Genomic DNA, 16,368 nt, shown 5'->3' with positions numbered 1-16,368 from the left:
ATGTTTTGGCCAGTGGGCACAGAGTGACATGACAACATGCTGAAATAAGTTGGGAGCAGAGTTGGTGAAAAATTATGTATTGTTTATGCAGGAGAAAAACTGTGATACCAACCTCAAATAGTGAGGATGTCAAGCACCAAAGAAAGGAAATACATGATCAAAAGATTAAATGATTGACATACTGGAGGATGAAGACACCGAGGGAAGAGGGAAATATAAGTCCCAGAGAAAAGGAAGGCTAGCTTGGCTTGGACAGCTTGGGTTACATAATGGTTGGAAACAGATTGCTCATGAAGACCCAAGAAAGGTACATTGAGGAGTCTATTCAAGTCTATTCAAACCAGGTGAGATAATGTTTGTAACAAAAGAGAGATAAAGGAAGACTTGGATCTCGTGGAGGCATGCCCTCCTCAAAGAGTCATGTATTAGCCAAAGTAGGTTTTCAGCTTTCCTCTTAGAAAGTGACTAATGTTTTACTTTACCTGGGTGATTGTTCTATCTGTTATATTCAGAAAAGCCTAAACCCTGGAAAGCAAATAGATTTAGTGTCATATCAACTCAATCAATATGAAATCTGCAGGGCTATTGGGAAGGATTATAAAGCCCTTCTAGCACAGCAGGAGACAGCCTTGAGATCGATTAGTAATGTCTTACTTTGGTCCAAGCATAAAGGCTTGATATATTTGCTAACTCTGAAACCATAACTATATCTTATTGAGTCCTATTTTCTGATATACAGGTCAGAAGTGAGGCATCGCCTAGACATCTATCACAGGCTTACATGAAAGTGGAAAAGCCTGAAAGAACTATCTTCCTTAAAAACTGTTTAGCTGAAGGACTCGACTGATGGGAGTTGAGTTTTGAAATAGAAAAAGCAGATTCTAGTCATCAATCTGTGTTCCGGTTTTAAACTCTTTTCACCCAAGTACATTTGAGTCTGGCTTGTAAATATACTTGAACTTTAAAGGTTAAGAAGCTGCCGGGCGGTGGTGGCGCACGCCTTTAATCCCAGCACTTGGGAGGCAGAGGCAGGCGGATTTCTGAGTTCGAGGCCAGCCTGGTCTCCAGAGTGAGTTCCAGGACAGCCAGGGCTATACAGAGAAACCCTGTCTCGAAAAAAACCAAAAAAAAAAAAAAAAAAAAAAAAAAAAAAAAAAAAAAAAAAGGTTAAGAAGCTAATACCAGCAACCTCTCCACATCCCAGAATGCTTTTCCAACTCATTTAGGAAGGGCAAAGTACTGCAGCCTAGATTTTAAAGCTTTCAAAGTAAGTTAAAATAGAATATAAAAGGGGGAAGAAAGGAGAGTGGGAGTATCTCTCTACCTAAAGGAACCTGTACAGAGGGGCAGAGCACGTAAGGTCAGTATGGAGAGCTTTCTTCAGAGCATCCAGCCCCATCAATAATACCAATGCCAGTCACCTATAAAGAGAGCAGGGTATGTGGCTGGGAGACAGTTGGTATCTACATTTGCTTCAAAGAATAAATATTAACTGGAGAGAGAAGGTTGCCCTATGACAAAAAATAAAACAAACAAACAAACAAAAAAAAGGAATCCTGTCACTTTAGTAAATATACTGAAAATACATGCAAGAATATGTTTTGAGAATATAAGTAATTTTCTAATGAACATTTCCAAAGCAGTTTCTATCTTTAAGAATCACATTATTATTTTCTATATTAGTTATAAAATTCCTCTGCCATTGTGTAATGTACTGTTCATGAAAAACTGTTTTTAGAGGAAACACAGCTCTGTCTTGATAAATATCAGAGAATGACCAGATGTTTCCTACTGTCTAAGCTGAAGCCATCAAAAGTATGATGGAGCTTTCAGTGCCAAAGTCATGAACAACCTACCCCCCACAGGCTTCCTAATGCAGAGCGCAGCACTTCAGAACACAGAAAAGCATGTGATCTAAATAAAAGAGAAAATAAACCAGGAAGTAAGGGGGGCAGATGCTAACACCCGCTTCACCGTACCCACAAAAAAGAATAGATGCTGTTGTAGTCTTTTTTACATTCTTGGTTTCTAAAATCATATGACATCTCTACAGAGTAGAACTTAAATGTTTCTCTTCTGACAAAAAAAAAATGTAACTCATGAAAAGGATGAGAGAGAAAAACTGAAGGTAAAATAGCAAGCATATCAAGTCATCTTAGCTGTTTTCCAAGTTTGCTTTGTGTTGCTGTGATAAACACCATAACCAGCATCAACTTGGAAAAGAAAGGGTTTACTTTAGCTTATAGCTTATAACGCATAGACTATCATGGCAGAAACATGGAAGCAAAAACTGAAGTATAGGTTATGAAGAAGCTGACATTGGATTTTTCCTCATGGCTTCCTAAGCTTTACTTTTCATATAACCCAGGACCATATGCCTAGGAGTGGCATTGCCCACAGTAGGTTGCAATCTTCCACAACAAAAATTAATCAAGAAAATACCCTACAGGTTTGCTTCAAGGCCAATCTGATGAAGGTATTTTCTCAATTGAGATTTCCCTTTTCTCCAGATGACCTTTATTTGTGACAAGTTGACCATAATTAACCACCACGGCTGGTAAGTAATTTTCATATTAGGTTAATCCAAAAATGTTTACGTTGCTCTTGATTGGTCTGTATTCTGACCTGACCTCAAGAGCACCAGGTCAAGTAAGGATGAGAGGGGAAAAGACAGGGTTTCTGACTGATTGAACACTACTGTTGTGGCTGGTAGGCTTTTCTAAGCTTTTAGCTTCGTTGCCTATTGATCAGCAGCACACACTCAATCCTTTTCCCTCGAGACAGACACAGAAAAGCAAGGGAGAAAATTCTAACATAGGAGTAGGTTCAAACTGTGGTGTTAACCATGCAACCACACACTAAGAGCTTTGCTATTACTTTAGGGGAAAAGGAAAGCTACTATGAGTTTATGAAAAAGGAAATGTATTTCTGGGTGGTTGGAGATATCCCTCAAAATAGAAGCATAAAAATCAGGGGTTGTCACATGCCCTTAAGACCCTGGAAAGAACTCCAAAGTAAACTAGTGAGGGAGGATCTGAGTGCACTGGACTTGAAAAATGGCAAGTCATAGGAAGAACATTGATAGAGGGAATGGAAACAGAAACTAAGAGTGCAAAGAATAGATTCAAAGATTTGTTAGTAGTAAGAGAAGACAATGAATGTCACAGGCAATGTTCTAAGATATATGAAAATAGATAGAAGGATGAAAGGTATGTCTTCTTTAATATAGGACCTCACTTATAAGTGATTTGTACCAAAAGTACACACCTGACTTCTGTCCAAATAGAAAAAAAAAGTTTTCTTCAAAACTATTTTATCTTGGAAAGGTCAATTGGATCAGTTAAATTTCAGGTGGGAAAGGCTTCTCACACCTCTCATTGGTATCCAAAGCTGACAGGAAGATTTGAACAAATTTGTTTAAGAGTCTCATTGTTCTAAGATGGAAGGGCGACTTCTCCAATGTCTCAACATAAAAATATCTGTTGTATGACATTATGATAATACAAAATCTGACATTTTGATATTTGGTCGATTAAAACTATGAATGTAGAATCAATGGTATATATACCATTGATATATGTCTTATGCTATTATAATATATATGTATATATATCTTATGCTATTATATATATATATATGTATATACATATACATATATATATATATATAATAGGGCAAGACATTACAAAATGTGTTGAAGGAGAAGGGAAATAGCACACTGCTGTCCAGAACCAGTGAAGACTTCTTCTGGCTCTGTAAATTACTTAAGTATTTTTTCTAGTGGACTGTGAGAACAGAGGAACTAGAAGTGTTCTTAATCATCTTGCTGTCTTTGACAATTTAACAGTCATGATTCACATTCAATATACTTTGACTTATGGAATAGAGAGACTAGCATGAAAAGCAGAGGTGAGTATGGGATTGGCTCCATGGAAGAGCTGGTGCTAAATATACCAAAGACAATAGTCTCCTAGAAATGAGTTGATCTAGAAAGAAATTAAGCTGAAGATACAATGAAAGAAAGGCTACAGGTCCAAGAAGTGTACCCTAGTAAAAATGCCACTTAATGTCAAAGAACAAATGCCAGCAATCAGAAAGGAATTGGTGCCAAAGACTTGCTATTGAAGAAGAGGAATATCTCAAGAGAAAGCTCAGTAATCAAACCTGAGATGAAGGCTGGGTTGAGGAGACTTTTGAACCAAACCAAGGTAAAGCACTCGTAGAGGTATGGAGTGCCAATAAAATTCAAAATCAAAGAGATCTGAATTATCTCAAATGGAGATAATGTATATGTAGAATGCTGATATTTGTTATAGATGAATATATAAGGTTAGACTTTGAAACAGTTTCTTAGGAATATGTATTTGTAGTGATAACAAATATAAGATAATGAAAATGATTTGTTTGAGAAAATAAATTAAGATTAAAAATAATGGTAGTGAGTATATTAGAAAAAATATTAGGGAAAGAGTTGTCTTAAGAAAAATGGCTTCATCAAGTAGATGAATAGAAAAGACAACAAGGTACTTTGGATGATTGAATTACATTAAAATTTGACCATAACTGGGAAGTGAAATAGTAGAATATAAGAATGGGAAGAGAAATCTGTATCAGGAACGGAGAACATGGCTGGGAAGATCATAGATGCATCACTAGCATAGACGGAGACATCTGATGTACCATCTAATAATTCCTCTTTTGTCTTACAAAAGTCATTTAAATTGTTTGTGACATATAGAAACTCCTTATGCAAACAGTATTGGGGAATTAAGGATAAATGACTGGAGAACAGAAATGAGAGGTAAGAGGTGAGTGGGGAGAGGATGAATTTGAATAGAATTCTGAACAAAAAGGGAGCTAGGATCATCAATCATATAAATCCTGAATGACAATGTGATATTATCTGGCACTGGAGTGATATCAGTGTTACATTAAAATAGCTGACCACAACATGTGGGATGGGGGTACAAAGAAATCAAAAATGGGGAGAAGATGGGAGAAGTAGAAAGAAGAAAGAATGTGATACTAAACTTGCTTAAGAAAAACGAAACAAAAATGGATGCTTAGGAATTAGCAAGCTTAATCAAAGTTTAAGTCAGGCCAGTGCTGACAGTGCTAGTCAGGAAGGGAAGATAAAAGAGACCAAGTAGTGCCTGTACAGAGAAATAAAAGGACACTAATTCCATTTTGATATTTGTGTTAATAATTTATCATAAAGCAAGATGTGGTTGTCATCATACTCTATATTCGGCCCAAGGTGCTGCTCCCCCTGGAAGAGGGTCAGGATCTAGGCCTGCGATGCCTTTGACCTTCTGGCTCTGATGATTGATAAAGAAAAGTCATGCTTTAAATAAATCATCCAGGAGCACTTGGGGTCAGGCCCCTGACAATTGTCAGGCTTGGAATGAGAGGGAAGTGCATCATTAATCAGTCTACAGAGATGTCATGGGAATGAAACAAGGCAATGACCTCCTACCCTGTGTGACTCCTTGTATTCCCATAATCCCCTATCATGAGATCTCCCAAACTCCTTAGTGCCCTTCCTCCCACAGTTTAAAAGAAGATGCTATCGTGGACCTTAGGAAACACAGTACAAACAGTCTTTGGGGAATTCAAATGGCTAAAGTGTTAGAGAGGACGCTGACTACATCATTAAGCAGGGAAATCAAATTTAAAAATCTCAAAAGGCTTTTAAGTAACTAAAAAGGGAGGAATGAGGGCAGGATACTTTTCAATGACATTAAATATACAGCGATTACAATATTAAACATAAATGATGGTTACAACTGTTTTTCAAGGACCCTATCCAATGCTGAGATACTATCGATATCCCAGAATCCACTTCATATTTCTCTCAGTCATGTTACAGGGTAACTATAATTTTTATTTATGGCAGTTCACATGTTCTATTCAAAAGATGGTCATTTTGTGCAATCTTGTGATCAACTCTGAAAATGCTAGTATTCAGATGCTGTATAGTATTATAACATGCTAGAGGAATGGGGCAGGCATTGCTAGTACTGGAGTTTAATTAGTTTAAAGAGTTGTGCCTGTTTACTTCAGTTAAGGAGACTGATAAATTCAAGGTTAAATTGTAAAAGGATCATCCCCTTAGACCTTGAAGTTGACATGGAATAGGTAACAAGGAAAATCTGAAATCTCTGAGCTAAGCATGGGTATGATCAAGAAAGAGGCAAGAGTGGCCAAAGCCAACAGCAGGAACTTTCTAGGTTGACAAGTGAAGGCTGTGTCACTCAACAGTTCAGCTCATAAAGTGAAGCACATGGAAGCAACAGCAGGCTTATGATTACAGGAACATTGGTGTAAAGAAAAGGAGGGCCTTATTGGTTAATGAAAAGTTAAAGGGAGATTTAGGCAGTGTGGGGAGTACACCAAGCTATGGATGTCAAATCCTTTTTAGCCCTGAACATATCTGCTTTGGTTTCTTTTCCAGTATCTGAAATAAAATACCCTGACAAAAGCAATCTAAGAGAAAAGACTTTATTATACTACTTGGTTCAAGGCACAGTTCATCATGACAGGCCATGTCAAGGGTACAGTCCCTCAAGACAGGTCAGGTCAAGGGCACAGTCCATCATGACAGGGACATCCCAGAGGCAGGGACTTGAACAGCTGGTCACATTGCTTCCACGGTCAAGAACCAAAATGATTGATGCTTGTGCTCACCTCTCTATGTCTTTCTGGTAGAGTCCATGATCCAAGCCCAGGAGAGGAAACCATCCACATGGATGGGCCTTTCCACCTCAATTAGCCTACCCAAGACAATGTCAGGAATGCTGAGAGGCTCATCTCTTAAGTGATTCTAGAATTCATCAAGTTGATAACTGAGATTAACAGTAAAACAGCAACTACTGAAACTAATGGCCCATAGCAATCAATACCTGGCCAATTGGAAAGGCCCATAGGCACACTTCCTCTTAAGGTAGAAGATCCAGACCACATTTTTTTCTTTATTAAAAATTATATTAAAGGTAAATTATCTTGTATTTTAGAAGAGAATACACTCTATATTAGAAATTACATTTCAGAAACTCAAATGACTCCTTAAGCTCACATCTACTCAAGGATAATATAACTAAGGAGTCTTGATTTAAGGAATCTTTTGACCTATGCTCTACATCTTTTATCCTCATTGATTAATTTAACCCCTTTATAAAGACTATGTCATGTACAAAAGACCCAACAATGTAACTGTTTGTCACCTTATCTATACCAATAACCCTGTGAAGTGAAAAAAAAAAGTAAATTGACTTATTTTAAGAGTGGAATATTCAGAAAATAAAGAGTGGAATATTCAACAGCATGGGAAATAATACAGTTGGTAAATTATAGAAGACTTTGGATTGAATCAAAGCCCAGACTTTGGATCCTTGCTCAGCCATTTAAAACTCATACAAAGAGAAGTTGACTTAAGTTCTTCAAGTGTCAGTTTTGTTATTATAAAAAGAAGATAATCCTTGCACAAATTGTGTGTGGGCATTGCGAGGCTAAAGTAAGTTAATGTGTACCGGGCCCTTGGCACTCAGTCGGATACACTGGGCAAATGTTGTCGAGGAGCACAAAGAGGCATAGCCATAGAAAGAAACCTTTAAACATGGAGACTACAAGCCATGTATCTTATTGTGGCTCTGCCATTAATTTGCTGCATGACCTTTATAAAGGTCACCATCCCATGGTTTCCTCCTCTATTTTAGAAGTTAAAGTGTACACAGTCTGCAAGACTGACTTTACTTCTGATGCCAATTACAAGTTCCACATTCCCTCCAGGCACCCTTAGAGTCCCAAATTCACAGGACTCAGAACATAGTGATAGTTTGTAGACTCATGGATACAGTTTATTAAAACTAAAGAATACCAATAAAAAAAAAGTTGCTGAGCAAACTGACACATGGGAAGAGTCTGTTAAACTTCTAAGCACAAGTTGCCATCTGGTCTCCTCCAGGGAAAATGTGGACAGCCTCTTCTCTTAAAAACAAAGTGTCACAATGCACATTGAGTGTGTCCAAAAGAGAAGCTCACCCCAGCCTTGCTAAACAGAGTCTTCAGGGGATGCAGTATCCACTGGCTAAATGTTTCAGGTACTGTGGCAATCATGTTGATATTGCATTATCAGACTTCCTGGCACGGCTCAATTCCCCCAGGTAAAGAATCTGTCTTTGGAAGCCCATTCAAAGGGCTTTCAGATGACAACCCCCAGGAGGAACAGGCAGAACTTCTCTTTGATCAAGGTTAATTTCATTACTATATAGTTCAAAGAGCCTGACTTTCAGTCCTAACATTCCTCCCCAGCAGCCTGCAAGCACTTATTAACTAAAATCTACAATTAGAGATGAATTCTTTGTATGGATTTAAACCTATATTACACACACAAGTTCTGTCAGATGAATATCTTTCTGCTCTATGTTTATTATTATTATTTCAGTTTCTTTGAGATGAATTTAATCAAACTACTATATTTATTCCACTAAATCAACCCCAATGGATCATACCTAACATGTAGTATGAAAAGGATGGTTCTGGAAGGTTGTTGATGGTTGTGGTGTAATCCCAACTCTACCAGAACAGTACTATTAGAACACAGCCACCATTGGTGGCTTCTACTTTATCTGTGGGTGATTTCGATCTACAAGAGATACTGACTTACAAATTTAAAATATTTCTTATCTGGTTATTCACAGGGGGAAGAACAAAAGGCAATCCATGAACTTGTGTTCATTATGATTTATGACCTCTGGAGAATGCACTTGCAATGTTACCTTCCACCCCTCCAAAGTACCCCCAAAGCATAACCTTCTACCTTTTCATCCCCCTTAATACAAACATGCCACAATATTAGACAGTTTACACCCCAGGCAGCAACTCTTTCAAAGGGAGACTGTGGTACTGTTCTGGTGAATGTACTTCCAAAACAGGACACCAGGAGATCGTGCTTCCTGGGTCAGCATCCAAGTTAGCAGAGATACCTAAACTGTAATGCATTAAGCTCATGAGTTGTAACTATATTAGGAAGTCATTTCTCTTGAGATAGCCTTTCAGCTATGGCATGATAGGAGGATTTTTATGATAGCACAGTTAAAAGAAAACAGAAGCCTGTGACACAGCTGGTAAAGATTGAGCTCAAGCTTAAAAAGAGGCAAGTATTGTTCCTAGATAGGCAAAAGCTAAGACTCTTGGTTTGGCTACACTAACAGGACCTCCTTAGAGTCCAAAACTGCATCAAGTAGAAGAACTGATATAGGAGTAAATGCAAGAAATAGGGAGTATAAATATGGTCAACTCAAGTTCAGTGGGTTCCTGTTTTCTTTCTGCTAGATTCAACTGTGTGAAGAGATACATAGAAAGCCATTCAGGTTGCCACAGAGTTTGGGCTGGAGTCAGGTGAAGACTGAGGGGCATGGCATATTGGCATCTGAATATGGGTAAGATTGACTTCCCATGGCCAATACTTTTATTGTGACAAGTGATGAGACAGAAATAGAAGTTTGGGACTTCCTTTGAGTTTTACTCAATTAACAAAGTGTCCCTCTGTATGAAAGATGACCACAATACAGAGGATTTTCCTCAACTATAGAGCATGCCAGAGAGACATAGGCAGATCCTTCAGTTTTCTGCTTCCTAGAAATTAATAAGCCTAATAATCATGTAAAATTGATTTTCAAGAGGCCACTCATTTTCTCATATGCAAATAATTAGCACTTAGAAACTGCTTTTCCTACAAAGCACTGACTCCTCAAGTTGGGCCCATATGATAACCAAAAAGTGATAAAACATTGCATCTCCACCTACATTTTGTGTTATTTCTATTATATGGGGGTTGCTGGCTTACTCCTGCATACAGTAATATTAATCATTCAAGAAATGCCCACCGAGAAACTGTTGACACATAACCTACATCATTTCTTCTCATGATTGAAGGTGAAAAGGTGAGAATCAAAAGACGTCATACTATCAGCTCTACAGCTCCAAAACTCTGACCCCTCCCTCCCAACACTCATACAAAGAACCCAAAGTTCTGCTATCAGAATCCTAAGCTGACAGACACTTTGGTTTCAGGAGCAGCAGCAGCAGCATACAGGATTGGTGACATCTGGAGAAGGGCAATTGTCCTAGGAGACAGGCTACACCCTCCAGGAGTAAAGTCAGCTTGTCTTCATCAGTAAGGGCTTCAGGTTGAACCCCTCTCAAAGCCAGAGCTGAGACAGTGATCAAGGCAATACTTGACATGGACTGATTTGTTATTTCTACCTCTTGCTCATTGACCCAAATCTACCTCTTAAGCTTCTTGCTAATGCCTAGATCTCAAAGATGGACTTGATGCTACCTAGACCATCTTAGTTGTTTTCTCTTTCCAATGTGCGCATTGATCATCTTTCCTTTCCCTGATCTCATCATTACTTAGCATTGTGCTTGACCCAATGGGCATATTTGGACATACCTAGGCTACAGTGGCTGCCAGAGTTGGGTATTTTTGCCCTTAAACTCTGATAGCAAGAATAATTAAGTTTGGCCACATGCTGGTATCAAGTTGTGCCCTGCTCTTACATTCATTTTCTATGTTGTACAAAACAGTGACTTTCAGGCTTTGTCTTGTACTAGGTGACTCCCTTTTCTCATTTTTGAATTTAAACTTCATTATATCATCTCCTCTTCCCTTTCCTCCCTCAACTTTCCCCTATGTTTCCTCCCCTTGCTCTCTTTCAAATTATAATATCTGTCTCTTTAAGTATTGTTACAAATAAGACCTGAACAAGGGCAATACCAACAAATGCTGTTAATGCAAAAGGGGAGATTTCATTGTACCTTAACAATACACAAAGAACTACAGAGATTTCATATAAAACACTTCAGACTGGGGAAAGAGTGTAATCCCATTATCTAAACACCACAAAGAGGAAGAAACCTCACAGTGTGGTGGCTATAGCTACAGTCTCTTGTCATGTGACAACTCAATGTGTGTGCCAAGGTCCTGTAGGCACAGAACTTCTGATTATCCCCAAGGACTCATCTCTCCTTGGTTCCTCTAATGAGGCAGCCTATTCAAGTCCACGTGAATGAGATTCTACACTTTACCTCTGCTGCCTCCATGGTCCTGGACCTCCTTTATATAGCTTTTTTCAACCTTGAGGCTGGGCTCAGTTGTGATCCTGTAGTTTGATGCTATGGTGTGTTCTATATGCAATCCCTGCAGAGAAACTCTTTACATCTTCATTAGCCTTTGCCTCTATTTCCAGTGTAAGCTCCTTTAAACCTCTTTAACTCTGTGTGTCCTTTGAAAGATTGGTATAGATATGATGTAACCTACAAATATACATATATTGGTATTTCTGTGTGGTGTGTGATCTGAGAGTTAGCAGTAGTACTTAAGACTGGAATAAGAAAACCTGTGTTTGCCAACAGTCAGCTATCAAGGGAAATCTGGAATCCTTGGCAAATTTCAACCAAGCAAACCAATATAGCTTGTGAATTTAATATTATTCAATAAATTCTGACATTTTGGAAGAACAAAATATGACCTCCTGCATTTCTGACATAGCACAAATGCAATATCACATAAAGTATGAACACTGATGAATTTAATTCATGTTGTGACTCTCACAACAGTGCTGACACCCTTCCTGTTTTAATTACTGTCCTGATCATCTCAATATCTTGTTCTTGTCATCAGTGAATTATCCATATATAGTCTTTGGTCCCACAAATTCCTTAGGTTTATTTTTATTGTTTTCTACAGCCCCAGACATCTTACTGTAAAAGGACTAAACCTATAATCTTTGGCCACTTAGGCCAATAAATTATTTAATGCCTTTAATTTGCTAGCACTTTGTCTCTATGCCTCACATAATGTGTCTTTCTGCAACATAATCTCTCAAGAAGGGGCTCCAGTTTATATTCTTCTTGAATCTGGTACATTCTAATGCCTTGCTTTGGATAGATCAGTACAGGGCAAGGGATGGTGTCCAGTTCTCGTCCTAGGCCTTAGCTACATTTTGCCTTCTACTCTCTCATTCTTAGAAGTGTAGGCAACCCCGGGGAAGATAAATGCTATCGGACCTAGTCACCTCCTTTGTAACAGTCAACTTCTAGCCAATATCCAATAACAAGCAATTTCCCACTGATCCACAAACTAAGTACAGATGATCCAGTAAAATCAGCCAAGACCAACAGAGTCAGAGCCACAGAAACTGTTGGTATGCTGATAGACAATAATAAATATTTTGTTTTAAATCACAGAATTTGAAATAGTCTGTTACCTACAGTAGCTGAAATTGTACCTCAAAAAGTTTCTACTAACGACACCACACCCAATTAACCAGTAGATTCTTTCTATTTTTACATGAATTTGATGAAATGACTTCTTAATTTACCAATATATATTCTATATATTAACATTTTCCTCTTAATTTAGTACACGTTTCCTCCTTCACTTCATCTGCTTACTTTCTCTTTCATGAGCTATGACAAGAAGAGAAGTCAAGAATGTCCTAGACTTAATCTAACAATTTATTTATTATTCCTCCCAAGCACAATCTACAATGAAATGAGTTTAGTATTTGATAAATGTCACTGTCATTTGTTGCACCTGTCTATTCCGAGAGCATGTGAACAATGCTTTGTGAACTCAGTGAGAAAGTGTTGTATTTATAGGTCTTTTGCTTGTTAGTCATCTGTTAAATCAAATTTAAGTGAAAGGTTTTAAATTTTTTGACACTTCTCCTTCTCCTTCTTCTTCTTCTTCTTATGTGACTTAAAGAAGGAAGAGTTTGTTTGGGGCTTACGGGTCCAGGGGTTGCAGTGTATCATATCAGGAAGGTATGAGAGCTAAAGTCTGGTCAAATGCTCATGAATGATCACTCGACTCCCTTCTCATTTTTATTCAGTCTGGTATTCTAGTTCAGGGAATGCTACAAGCCACATCTAGGGTAGATCCATGACAATTAATATCCTCTGGTTAATGCTTCACACGGATGCCCATAAATATATTTCTATAGTAATTCTAAAGCTTATTAATTTAACAGTTAAGATTAACCATCACACCACCATGCTGAAAAATTTAAATATTGGATTATTAATCCATTGACTCACATTTGCATGTATATTCCAATAATAAATATAGGCAGAAATTATCATGATGTTCTTTTTGTTTTGTTTTGTTTTGTTTTTGTTTTTTATTAGATATTTTCTTTATTTACATGTAAATTTCTCCTTTCCCAGTTTCCCCTCCAAAAAACAAAGAAAGAAACAAAAACAACAAGAACAAACCCCTGATGCCTCCCCCCTCCCTATGCCTGCCACCCCACCCTCTCCTACTTATTGGCCCTGACATTCCCCTACACTGGGGCACAGAACCTTCACAGGGCTGAGGTCCTCTCCTCTTATTGATGATCGAATTTGCAATCCTCTACTATACACATGCTGCCAGAACAATCAGACCCCTCCATGTGCAGTCCTTGGTTGGTGGTTGAGACCCTGGGAGCTCTGAGGGTACTAGTTAATTCATATTGTTGTTCGTCCTAAGGGGCTGCAAACCCCTCAGCTCCATAGGTCCTTTCTCTAACTCCTTCATTGAGGACCCTGTACTCAGTTCAATGGATGTTCTTTTAAAGATTTATGAAAAGAAGAAAACAGAAAATCTGGTTTGGATATTGGTAATTATAGAACAAGCCACCCCAGATAATATGTTCTGTATCAATACAGAACCTTAGTCATCAAAGGAAGCATTTAATTAAAAGTGGATGTTAAACTTTTATTAGACAGTCACAGAACTATACCAGGTATCAGAATTTTCTTCTCTTGGATTAAACTACATGTAAGTTTTGTGCTATTTTAAAATACTCAAGAAAGCAAGACCAAATCTCTTTTCTCCTTTTCCTACATAATATGAGAACTGTGGAAGTTTGAGTAAATATATTCTTACTATGGAATATATTCTTATATGTAGTCTGATTACTTCTATAGAAAGTTGATGCTGCATACTGATGAATAGCTATAAGCATCAAGCCATGAATACGTTAATGGGCTTAACATTTCTAGTCACAGCCCAGGGAATTAGACTCATTCATTCCCAAATGAAAGCTGTGAAATCTATCATTTAGCGTCTTCTGTCTCAGACTACAAGAGTAGGCTGAAGTGAGTAAAGCCCATAGTTACTCTGATTAAGCAATACCAAGTTATTGTAAATGATGAATTTGATCTCTTTGTAGAAGAGATTTTGTGGCACCTATAAACAGCTCTCTGGAGGTGGCTAGCTACCCCTTAATAATTGGTGATTTTTCAAGAAAATTTTGATAGGCAATCTACATAATTTATGTAGCATTCACCAGATAAGTTCTGTTGTTAAAATGAGAAATTATATTATTCAACAAGTGAACAAAATCTATTTGATGTATAATTAGAGTTCATCACTGTCAAAGTAATTTAGAGTAGTGAATTTTTTATGAAAGCCAATTCATGCAATTGGCATAGACTAAAATTACTATAATTGTATTAGACTGTGATTATGGAAATCTGACGAGCCAACCTACCAAGACAACTAAAATGAGATACTTTCAAACATTGCATCAAGCATCACAGTCAAACTTTTCTAGGCTGTAGTAAGTAGCCAGTCATATCTATGTTGGAAGGCACATCAGAAGATCAGTTACTCAATAGTCTGTTCTGACCTCAAAAGTATTGGTACCTACAAGGAAGGCAATGTGGCAAAGAACAGGTTGCTGCTTCTAGTCGCTACATGACTAAGAAAATTTTGCATCTTATCACATGCAGAATAGTTTCAAGAACTAAATGAAATAATCAATGTAATAATATTATTACAATTCTGAGAAAAAAATCACTTGTCTGGATAAGCTAGCATACTTATCATTAAAAATACCAAAAATTACTTTCTGACTTATATTTGATACAACATAGTCCACTCTGTGGGATCTAATCACATCTGGTTCGTTATAATTTGTGTGAAATCTCTAATGTGAAAGACATCATCTAATCAATCACCACATTCATGAGGAATTATAATTTCTATAGTCTTTGATGTGTAACTGGGCTTGGTGGTGCACACCTTAATCCCAGTACTCAGAAGGCAGAGGCAAGAGAATCTTTGTGAGTTTATGTTCATCCTGGTCTACTTAGGGAGTTCCAGGCCAGCTAGGGTTACAGAGTGAGGCCTTGTCTCTAAATAAATAAGTAAGAAACTATCTGATTTTAAAGATTTTGTCTAGCTCATCACTGTATTCATTGGGCCTAGACCAATGCCTAGTATAGTAGGGGCATGATGGAATTTTGATGTGAAATAATTAAATTAGTACCCATTGGCCCCAGATTAGACCTCCAATGATATAAGTGAATTTGACATGCTTTTAGACTATCCTTTGAAGTTTAATTTTCATAAGTTGGTATTTGCTTCAGTTTTAACCTGTTAGATTTAGTTTTCCTTTTCTTTTTCATACTATGTGAGCATTTCTTGTTATTGTTTGTATGTTCTTTTAGTTTTGGGAATATCCTTTTTTTAAGAGTTCAGTAAGATACAATTTCTCATAGTTTTCCTTCATCTGATAATGTTTTCATTTACTATTCATTTCTGGGTGATAGTTTTACAAGTATAGAATCAGTTTTCTTTTTTCTGGCATTTAATAGATCATATATTCATTCTGACCTCTATTGTTTCTAAGGGTGAATTTATTTAATTCAAGATATTCTTTGTCAATATAAAATGTAACATATGCCTATGGTTTTAAAGATTTTTTTCCAATGGGGTTTGGAGAGATGGTTCAGTGATTAAGAGCACTTTCTGCTCTCTCAGAGGATCCACATTCAGTTTCCAGCACCCACACAAAGGCTTAAAACAATCTATTACTCTTGTGAATCCAATGCTTTTTTTCTGGTTCCTTGGACTATGAGGCATTCATATAGTGCACATAAGTGCATGCAGGTGAAATACTCATATACATAAATAAATAAACATAATTTTTAAAGTATTGTTTTCTTTTTTCTTAGCTTAAAGCTACTTGATTATAACATGTTATAGTGTATATTTCTATAGCATTATTATATTTGTCTTTTAACCAACCTCTTGAACCTGTGAGTTCTATCACTGACAAATTTTTGGAAACTTTTATTTACTATAGTTTTCTCTTACTGATTTGTCAAGTCTACACTTTTCAGTCTGTTTCTACCACTTGGGAATACCAATTTAGTCCTTTGTTATTGTCTTGTGAATTTATTTCTTATCTAGTTTCTGAAGTCCAGCATGAGGAGAAAGAGTGGTCTTTAAGACCACTCTTTTGATCCTCTCAGCTTCCAGCTAACAGAGGTGGATCAGGGACCTTGGCTGCCTCTCCCTTGCACGTGGAG

This window comes from Mastomys coucha, unplaced genomic scaffold (assembly GCF_008632895.1).
Source record: "Mastomys coucha isolate ucsf_1 unplaced genomic scaffold, UCSF_Mcou_1 pScaffold20, whole genome shotgun sequence".
Classification (NCBI taxonomy): Eukaryota; Metazoa; Chordata; class Mammalia; order Rodentia; family Muridae; genus Mastomys; species Mastomys coucha.
The sequence above is the reverse complement of the archived record's forward strand: the minus strand, read 5'-3'. Positions refer to the sequence as shown.